The sequence below is a fragment of the Lactuca saligna genome, chromosome 8 (assembly GCF_052625555.1).
Source record: "Lactuca saligna cultivar CGN05327 chromosome 8, ASM5262555v1, whole genome shotgun sequence".
Lineage (NCBI taxonomy): Eukaryota > Viridiplantae > Streptophyta > Magnoliopsida > Asterales > Asteraceae > Lactuca > Lactuca saligna.
In genome coordinates, this window is record NC_136424.1 from 142,996,217 (window position 1) to 143,006,142 (window position 9,926).

The following is a 9,926-nucleotide window of genomic DNA, read 5'->3' on the forward strand; positions in this document are numbered from 1 at the left end:
TAGACTTCTGTTTGGGAATACAAAGTTGACAATATGGTTTGATTGATTGGTAAGATTAATTCCAAGTTGGTGAATTTTTGTTATTTTAGCTTGCTAAAGAACCTTATGTATGAATAATAATTAATTTTCTGTTAATAGGAAGATAATTGATTAGCATGAACATCTATTGATTATCAACCTCATATGATATGTGACCACAATACCATATGTCTAGGATTAATGAATATGAAACTAGGATTAATAAGGAAATTGAGTAAATTCATGTGCAAGCTTGTAAGATGACCATCAAACAAGAGGTTAATTAAGAATAATAAATTAATTAGCTATTGCAAGTCTAACTTAACTCGAATAATTAATCTAGTAAATATAATTAAATTAAGCAATTGGCCACTGTTTGAGTTAGTTTATTTGCTAAGGATTAGGGTAGTGAACATGAACCTAATCACTTGAATCGGTAACCAACGAAAGAATTAATCCATTGCACTATTACCTTAAAATCAACCATAGAGTTAATCGATTTGAACTAAACAGAAGTTCCTTTCCAATTATTGAATCTAGTTAAATTGTTATTTCCTAGTCTTAAATTAGTTATAGTTAGTAAGTTTCTAGTCTTGTAAAACTAGAGAAAAACACCTATTTCTTAATCAACTTAGATAGAATTAGTTTTTAATTTAATTTGCCGTTCCCTGTGTTCGATAACCTGCTTATTTAGCTATACCACAATTGATAGGTTCACTGCCTTTTGTGTATTATTTGATAATTAAAGTAGGATTAAAACTAAGTGAGTTTTACACACATCAAGTTTTTGGCGCCGTTGCCGGGGATGGTTCTAAAATTAGCATTAAAATTCTAATTCAATCGATCATTTGTGTAAGATTCATCTTACACAAAGTTAATTTCTGTTTAATTTTTGTTTAAGTTTTTAGGAAAAAAAAAAAAAACCCTGATTTTAACTTGAACTCGCCGAGTGCATTCGCCCCGACTCGGCGAGTACAACGCTGAATCAAATTTAATTTTTTGTTCTTTTTTACGCGTTTTGTTTTGTTTTTTTCGTTTTGTTTACAGTTGGTTCATGACCCGAGGATCTACTACGCCTCTGGTTCCCCCTCTTGAAGATCCGGAAACCGCATTAAGAAGAAACAAGGGCAAAACCGTTGGAGAAACCGCTTCTTCAAAGAACTCACCACTCAAAAACCTCAAATCCGTTTTTAGCAAGAAAAGGAGCAGCAAATCAGGAGCATCCAATGCATCATTCACAATCGAAGACCCGATCCCATAAGACACCGACTACGAGACCGAGGAAGAAAGCGAGCACACATCCGAGTTTGAAGACGATTTAGCCACCGCTATGGCTAATATTGACGAAATCCCCATGGGGGAATGGAAGAAAAGGATGCGTGATGACACCGGCCCGGGACTTGTGCAACCCGCAATTCCCGCTACCGCTACGTTTGAACTAAAGGGCCATATTCTCGCTCAACTCAAGGAGATCCCTTTTCACGGGAGAGATCATGAAGACGCCTATAAGCACTTGGATGAAGTAAATGATGTGGTGGATTACTTCAATGTACCCAATGTGCCTCGCGAGATCCAGCTACTACACATGCTTCCTGTCACATTTAAAGGAGCTGCAAAGGATTGGTTGAAGTCACTCCCTCCCGGATCAGTTACCAGATGGGCCAAGATGAAAGAAGAGTTCATAGATCATTTCTGCCCACCTTCCAAGATAGCCAAGCTAAAGAAAGCCATTGCCAACTTCGAGCAAAAACCCGAAGAATCTCTTTATGAAGCTTGGGAAAGATATAAGAGCCTACTTAGAAATTGCCCCCACCATGATCTTAATAGCCAACAAGAGGTCTCCATCTTTTATGATGGAGTTAATGTCACCACAAGGCAACTACTCGATTCACAAGGCCCGCTCACCTGAAAGCGGCCTCTGGAAATAAAGGAATTAATTGAAGAATTCTCTAAGCATTCTAGAGAATACCACAATCCGAGGAATGAAGTGAGTCGTGGAGCAGTAAACTCGGTGAACGATGGCATGGCGGCGGTAATAGCTAAACTCGATAGCCTAGACCGAAGAATGACGAAAATGGATCAAACGATCCATGCTATTAGAGTTGGATGTGAAAATTGTGGCGGCCCCCATCTTACCAAGGATTATGATCGAGATGAAAATGGAAATAAAAAGGCTCAAGTATTCTATTCCAGGGGCGATAGATACGATGAAGACTGGAGGAAACCGAAGAAGGAATGGCTCCCCTACGAAGAATATAAAAAGGATAAGAAGGAGAAATACAAACAGAGGGAGAGGGGATATTATCAAAAGGAAGAGCCGGTGACAGAAAAGAAGGCAAATTTAGAAGATATACTCACAAGGTTCATAACCGCATCCGAGAAAAGACACAATGATCACGATGTAGCAATGCAAGAAACCAGAAACATGTTGAGGAATCAACAAGCTTCCATTCTCAACATTGATAAACAGCTGGGATAGCTTGCACATCAAGTGAATGAAAGAAGACCGGGCCAACTTCCGAGCAACACTGAGCCCAATCCAAGAATGGAGAACGTGAGCGTAATAACCTCCAGCAGTGAAGAAAAATGCACAGAAGCACTAAGGATCTCCAAGAAGAAGGAAGATAAGGTAGAAGAATCGGAGCCAGCCAAACCCGACCCGACTCGCCAAGTCACTCCTGTGGACTCGACGAGTCCATGCGAAAATGAGAAACCCATCAATTCTTCGAAACCTTATAAGCCTCCACTGCCATACCCAACCAAAGCCATGTCTGCAGAAAAAGTTGAAGCATACAGAACCTTCATGAATCATGTTAACGCTCTACAAGTTAATGTGCCATTTGTGGAAACAATACTTCAAACGCCTAAATACTTCAACTTGCTTAAGGGCCTTTTTGCTACTAGGAAGGATTTGGCTGAAGTTGCAGAAGTCTTGATGAGTGAGCTACCTAAAAAGAAGGGTGATCCCGGAAATATGGTGATTCCGTGCCAATTTGGTAATGAGATCTTCACACGAGCATTAGCTGACTCGGGGGCAAGCATCAATATGATGCCTTTGTCATTCTATAAGAAGTTGAATCTACCAGAACCAAAACCAGTGAATATGAAGATCCATTTGGCGGATAAGACAATAATCCATCCAAAAGGCGTTTGTGAAGATCTCCTTATAAAAGTTGACAAGTTTATATTCCCAGTAGACTTCGTGGTTGTTGATATGGAAGAAGACCCCGAAATTCCAATTATTTTGGGGAGATCCTTCTTGAACACCGCGTGTGCTTTAATTGATATAAGTGAGTCTACATTGACATTAAGAGTGGGTGATGAGGCTGTGAAGTTTAAAGCTATTCCAGAAATCAAGCAAGAAGAGAAAAAGATTGAAGAAGTCTCAATGATCCAATTGGATGATGAGATATTAGAAAAAGAGCTTGCACGTTTGATGAATGAGGATCCAAGCAAGTTTGTGATACACTCTGAAGAAGAAGGAGATGTTAACAGGGACTTGGATGAATTGGAAAAGCTACTGGAAGGAGCCCACTCAGAAAAAACCCAAGAATCGATAGAATTCGTACCGACTCGCCGAGTCACTCTAGTGGACTCGACGAGTCCAGTCGATTTGGGCAAACACTTGGCCGACTTAGATCTGCTTGTTACTAGTCGTTCACATACCTTGGATTTCAATAATATACAGGATTCTTTAGAAGAACAAACAGCAGAAAGAGGAAAGGAAAGGAGAGTTCAATACGCCGATGTAGCATGTCTTGATACGGTCCATTTCAAGGAAGGGTTAAGCACTGGCAAGGATGCAGAGATAAAGAAAACGAGGGAGGAAGCTGATCACCTATTCACTACTAAACCTAAAGCATGGATCATCATGGAATGTGAAGTAATTAAATTTAAAAAGAAGGAGGTTCAAGAGACGGTCAAAAAGAAGGGGGTAAAGAAGAAAAAGGGGAAAAGGGAAGCCCAAGCAGCTGAAGATGAGGCAATGAAAAGAAAAAGAGATGCATTAAAAAGGGCTTACAAGAAAAAGATCCACGCTTACAAGACCAAGTACAAATCACAAAAAGTTAGGCGTGCATTCCCGATGCTCGAAGATGACAAAACGTAGATGGGAAGGAGTCTAGCTAATGACTCCTCAAAAAGAAGCGCTTGGCGGAAGGCAACCCGTTATATAGAGTTTGCTTTCTTTTACTTTTTAGTTTTCTTTTTATTTTCCCTTCGTTTTTTTTGAATCTTAATCTTCCAAATCATCGGGCATGTCTGCTTGAGAGTGTGCATAGGCTAAGTGTGGGGTGAAATGATTCACAATGAACAGCAAAATTTTGAAAATTATAATTTTTTTAAGCGACTCGCCGAGTCTGACCACGACTCGACGAGTCCACATGGATTTCAGAAAAAAATTGAATTCGCGACCAGACTCAGCGAGTCTGACCACGACTCGACGAGTCGGTATTATTTACAGAAAAAAAATAATTTCGAAATTAATTTTACATTGGGTAAGTAGGGTTTTAACCCTAAGAATCAGTTTCATAACTACACTCGTCGGGTGCCGCTATTTGCATTCTCTCTCAAGCATTCATCAAGTTCTTCAAGTTCTTCCAAATTTCTCAAGCCCAATCCAAAAAGGTAACAAATTTCTTCCTATTTTCTGTTAAGAGCATGATTATAAGGCAATCCATGGTAGTAATTGCATGAAAAACCCGTTTTTGAGAAGTTCTAAATTTCTAGGGTTTTGATTTTTCATGAATTAAGTTGTTTTGAATGCTTATTTTGGCCTTAATACATCAATACTAAGTGTTGAGACAAAACCCTTGAAAGAATTTACAGGTTTAATGGTCCAATTTTATGCGACCCGTCGACTGACTCGTGCAGGTTGCGCGACTCGCCGAGTCGTGCCTGGACTCGATGAGTCCAGTCGAGTTACAGATATAAATCAATTTTTAATTATATTCTGTGTTTTCTGGGTATTGTTTATTTGTTTTGCAGAAATCATGTTCAGAAGGGGACAAACTTCAAGTGGCAACCAAGGGGGGTTTCCATGGCTAAACTTCCCGCAAATTGAGTCAGCTTCAACAATGAAGAAATGGAAGAAGAAGCTATCTGATATTAAGAAGAAGGAGGTGTATGTGCCAAACAGAATTGATTGGGAGTGGCTACAAAGTGTTCGATATGAGGAGGAATTAGCTCCTTACCTTTTGAAGGAGTTCCAACATGAAGGCGAGACAATGATTTGTGACGGGTAGAGCCGGGTCTTCCGTATACAAGAGCCGGTCTATTTAGAGCTTTGTTTGGAGTTTTTCTCCACGGTATCTTTTACCGGGGGAGTGGATGTGTATCACCCGACAAGCTTTAGTTTTTGTCTTGGGGGCGAGTATCGTCAATGCTCAGTGGTGGATCTTGCCTGTCGACTAGGGATCTACGATCAACCCTTAGTGTCAACAAACATCTTTCGGGCCTTTTTGGCAAACACCCATATGGTGTTCCCCGATGGAGTTACAAGCACGGGCTGGTGGAATACCATTGGAAATAAAGTTTACATCCCAAAGTCTGCACAGGAAGGGAGCATCCGATCCCCAACTCACCGCCTCATACACCGCCTTATTTCCTCCACCATCAACCAAAGAAAAGATGATAACAAGGTTTCCAACCTTGACGTCTTCTATTTATGGAGCATAATAACACCCGACGTCTTTTGCAACATCCCTTGGTGTATAGCTTCATACCTTTCGGAGGGTGCGGTCAAAGATCGCAAAACCTCCCGTATTAATGGTGGAATGTTTGTCACCCGATTGGGTAACTCGTTTGGGTTGATGAACCGCGGTGCATGGAATTTCATGACATTGATCCCGACACCTCCATTCAATCCCATTCTTTTCCGAAGAGCACAAATAATTGAAGACTATGGTGGTGGCCATTATGCCATCCCAAATGATGACCCCGTTGTTGGTCCCGAAGCACCAGGAAGGAGGGTAAGATCACGAAGAGAGCGGGATGTGGAGGACGAGCCGCCGGTGATTCCGGTCGAGAATGAAGATGTACCAATGGATTGGTACAATGTAGAGATGAGGCGGATGCAGGATCAAATGGCGCGGGGGTTGAACTTTAGCAACCAATCTCACATACGACTTTTGGACCACTTCAATATCCCACATATTGATGGTGGAAATTACCCATTTATTCCATCTTGGGATGAGGTGATTGGTGCGCGACGAAGTGGAGCCGGAGGAAGTGGAGCCGCGGATGATGAGGAGGATGAAGATTGATTTTTTTTTTTTGTGTTTTTAATCAAACAATTTTAATTTTCTGTTTTGTTTTTATTTTTTATTTGGTGTGTATGACTTATTTAAGATTTTATTGTGTTTAATGGTTGTTTGCTTTAGTTATTTTTCAGGATTGAATTAGGATTGCTTGCTTAGGATGGGTTAGAGTTATAACGCATGGATGTTATCATGAGTGAAAGCGAGTTAAGGAAGCGGAACTTTAATGTCAAAGTGTCGAGTCCGGTCCTAGGGGTATGAGCAATTGAGTCCGAACGTGAGGAAGGGTTAAAGAAGTTTTTAGAGGCTAAAACAGTTGCAAAATACCAAGATTTTTCGTTCAGTGGCCAATTCGTCGAGTGCACTAAGCTGACTCGACAAGTCGCCTTGTATTTCCACAAATTCTGAGAAGGCGCGCTGGTACTCGACGAGTCAACCATATGACTCGACGAGTCGTTCAATTTTTATGCCGAAGGACTACTGATTTGATGATGCTACTTGTACCACTTGCTTCCTTATTCTTCCATATCCATTCTTGAAGATCTTACACTGATGTTTGCGTATTTGGAGCAACCCACACGAGACGAGACACCCACGACATGGATGAGATGTTACCATGTCTAAAGTTGATTGAAGTTGGAGCTTAAATGAAAGTGATCAACCTATCCACTGCTATCCCATGGGAGTTTGTTCCAATTCCCTTTTTAGTTTTTTTTATGTTTTTATGCATCATATGCAATGAGGGCATTGCATCACATAAGTGTGGGGTAGGGGGTTGGTAACATAATAGTCAATTTTTTAAAAAAATTGCATACCAAAAGTATTATTTAGGATTTAATTTAGAAAATTTTGGTAAAAAATTAGGATTCCATGTTAGAATTGTGTTGATGATTGCATGAAGACCCAAATGTTTAGTTGAGCCTATATACGTTCTAGTGCATTTGTGGCTTCCTTATTTCAGTGAAATCATGAGACAAACACACGACCTTGCTCAGCCTGAGGGATGCAATATGTTTAGCAGCCTAAACCTGAAATGTATCCAGGAAAATTTTTATCATTAGCCAATAAAGGTTGAGATTGAGCGCCCCTGCTTAAGCATGTAGGGTTTTGAGTGAAAAAATAAAGTAAGGTACATGTTAAAAAAAAAGAGAGAATTACAAGAAAAAGTTTGAAGAAGTTTTGGAGCATCAAAGTTAAGTATGAAATTAGAAGATTAAAGATCTGAATTCAAAAAGTTGAAGATACCAAAAATCAGTGTAACAAGGTGGTGAATTCAAAGAAATTAAAGATCAAATGTCAAAGAAGTGAAGAATTCCAAAGAGCTCCATAGTGGTATCATAAATTGTAATTTTCTAGAATATGTATGCTTGGGTTGCTCAATTAAAAATACCTTGAGGGTAAAGATGTTTTCTGAGGATGGATTCGGAGGGTTGCATAAAATGAGCATAGTTCGGGGTGAGTGGGAGAATGGTTATGAGGATTGTGAGTATTTGGAGTATGGGAGGTTCTTTAGGAAAAATTTTAGACACAAATGCATGCGTTGCGGTCTTGGCATAATGGTTGGGTTCGATTGGGATTGTTTTATATGATTCTAATGTGTTAAAATTCAGTTTTGCTTGGGGGCAAGCAAAAGACAAGTGTGGGGTATTTTGATATCTGCATATTTAGTGTGTATTTATTATAGTTTTTTTATTCATATATTAGCTAAATTGTTGCATATTATGGACAAAAGGTACTTAAAAGTGTTAAATTATGTTTTTCAGTCCAAAGATAAAGCTCGGAAGCGAAAGGAAGCAAGAGAAGCGGTTAGGAGCTCGAGAGTGGAATGAAGAAGGAAAACACCTAAAAAAGGCTTCTACTCATCGAGTTGAGTATGGACTCGACGAGTCCGGTCGAGAAATCAGGAGGATAATGATTCGGAAGTCCAGATAGTTATTGCAATACGGAGAATGTGAGAGGGACTCGACGAGTCACCACTTGACTCGACGAGTCAGATCGCTTATTTAAAGATAACTCCACAGATCGATAAGGGAGAATTCTGGGAAGTTTCAGAAGTGCTTTGCTGCGAATAAGAAGCCAGAAGAACCCTAGAAGTCAACCAAGAAAGCTAGAACTCAATTCTGGAAGTAATTAAGGCACAATTCATCATTCTACTTATTCTTTTGTTTTGTCAACATGATTAAGCAACCTGAACTTGTTTGTTTGCTGCTATTTACCTTAATTATGAACTAAAATCTTTAGACTTCTGTTTGGAGACTTCTGTTTAGGAATACAAAGTTGACAATATGGTTTGATTGATTGGTAGGATTAATTCCAAGTTGGTGAATTTTTGTTATTTTAGCTTGCTAAAGAAGCTTGTGTATGAATAATAATTAATTTTTTGTTAATAGGAAGATAATTGATTAGCATGAACATCTATTGATTATCAACCTCATATGATATGTGACCACTATACCATATGTCTAGGATTAATGAATATGAAACTAGGATTAATAAGGAAATTAAGTAAATTCATGTGCAAGCTTGTAAGATGACCATCAAACAAGAGGTTAATTAAGAATAATAAATTAATTAGTTATTGCAAGTCTAACTTAACTCGAATAATTAATCTAGTAAATATAATTAAATTAAGCAATTGGCCACTGTTTGAGTTAGTTTATTTGCTAAGGATTAGGGTAGTGAACATGAACCTAATCACTTGAATCGGTAACCAACGAAAGAATTAATCCATTGCACTATTACCTTAAAATCAACCATAGAGTTAATCGAGTTGTACTAAACAGAAGTTCCTTTCCAATTATTGAATCTAGTTAAATTGTTATTTCCTAGTCTTAAATTATTTATAGTTAGTAAGTTTCTAGTCTTGTAAAACTAGAGAAAAACACCTATTTCTTAATCAACTTAGATAGAATTAGTTTTTAATTTAATTTGCCGTTCCCTGTGTTCGATACCCTACTTATTTAGCTATACCGGAATTGATAGGTTCACTGCCTTTTGTGTATTATTTGATAATTAAAGTAGGATTAAAACTAAGTGAGTTTTACACACATCACATATGACGACCTTCAATAACCCGAAAATAGCAGAAAGTCAACTTGGGATATAACTTACCCAATCTTGCAAAATTCCAACACAATACAATTCCCAATACCTCCCCAAAGAATATAGGAGGTGAAACCCCTCAAAGCATCAGAAGAATCCTGACCCCCACCTCTTGAGTTACCCTGACCGACCTGAGAGTACATCGAAAGACTTCCCTTTGATCCCAAGTGGCATGAACCAGTCAACAGGATTCTCTTCCCTACTTTCAATTCCAACGACAATATGATGCCAAACTTTCCTGTCCCCCGATACTAGGGCACTCACTTTCCATACAAGATACTCATACCACATCAATCTACTTGCGCTTGCCGGCACTGAAATACTGCTGCCAACTACGACGATTGACTAACCCCGAGATGGAGATACAACCTAACCCTGGGGTCACAAGCCACTCACTTCTTGGAACCCAGAAAACTGAAAGGGTGCAACCCTTTGCGTAGATGATGAAATTCCAATCCATCAATCAACCATTCTACTTCCAACTACAAAACTCATCTGATCATAATCATTGCTCCCTTCCTGTGTCCCGTGACTCATATCCTGGCCTTG

The 9,926-nt window shown here is 39.2% G+C and overlaps 1 non-coding gene across 1 annotated transcript; it reads right to left on the reverse strand.

Annotated features, from left to right (window-relative positions):
* Window positions 1–1,732: 1,732 nt before the first annotated feature.
* Window positions 1,733–1,839, reverse strand: LOC145013661 (small nucleolar RNA R71). The gene has a single exon (XR_013665209.1). It is a non-coding gene; the product is annotated as a small nucleolar RNA R71 (small nucleolar RNA).
* Window positions 1,840–9,926: the final 8,087 nt, after the last annotated feature.